Raw genomic sequence first — 662 nt, 5'->3', positions numbered from 1 at the left:
ATACGTATATTGTATATGTATATGTATGTGTATGTACATGTGCATGTGTATGTGTATATGTATCTACGTGAATGTATGTGAAAGTATGTGTGTGTGACTGTGTTTTTGTTTATGTGCGTGCGTGTTCACTGAGTGCAAACATGTTCATTAAACTTACTACTTGACATTAAGCAGCAATACTAGATGTTTTTGTTCTTTCCGACATCCACTTTGCTCATATTTTTGGTCCCCCCCCCCCCAACCAAATTTTAAATCAGCTTTTCGACATAACGGCAGCACACAGCAAATCTTTCCACCGATCTCTGACTTGCCATGTGTGTACTTGATCACCTAATCGCTGCCGACATCCGTAGATCGTTGTAATACAAGAGCGAATGCGCTCCCATGGCAACGTGTGATTGCTGCGCTGCGGTTAATTACGATTCGGGATAAGCGTCTGTTCTTTGGGTGTGCAAACCGAATGGCTCTTCTTGTCTGCATCATGTGGGCTTCGTTTGCATTACAACGCGCTCTTGTTTCTTGCAGTCCGCGTGTGGTAATATCCTCCTGCCACCGGACGGCGCTGCGGGGCCCAATGACGCCGATTGGGCTCTCGGCTCATTACGCGAGAACCAGACTCAGCGATCATCATTCATTTCGGACAGGAAGACGGATCACCTATT

The sequence above is a fragment of the Penaeus monodon genome, chromosome 3, assembly GCF_015228065.2.
Source record: "Penaeus monodon isolate SGIC_2016 chromosome 3, NSTDA_Pmon_1, whole genome shotgun sequence".
NCBI classification, from domain to species: Eukaryota; Metazoa; Arthropoda; class Malacostraca; order Decapoda; family Penaeidae; genus Penaeus; species Penaeus monodon.
Note: the sequence above shows the minus strand (reverse complement) of the source record.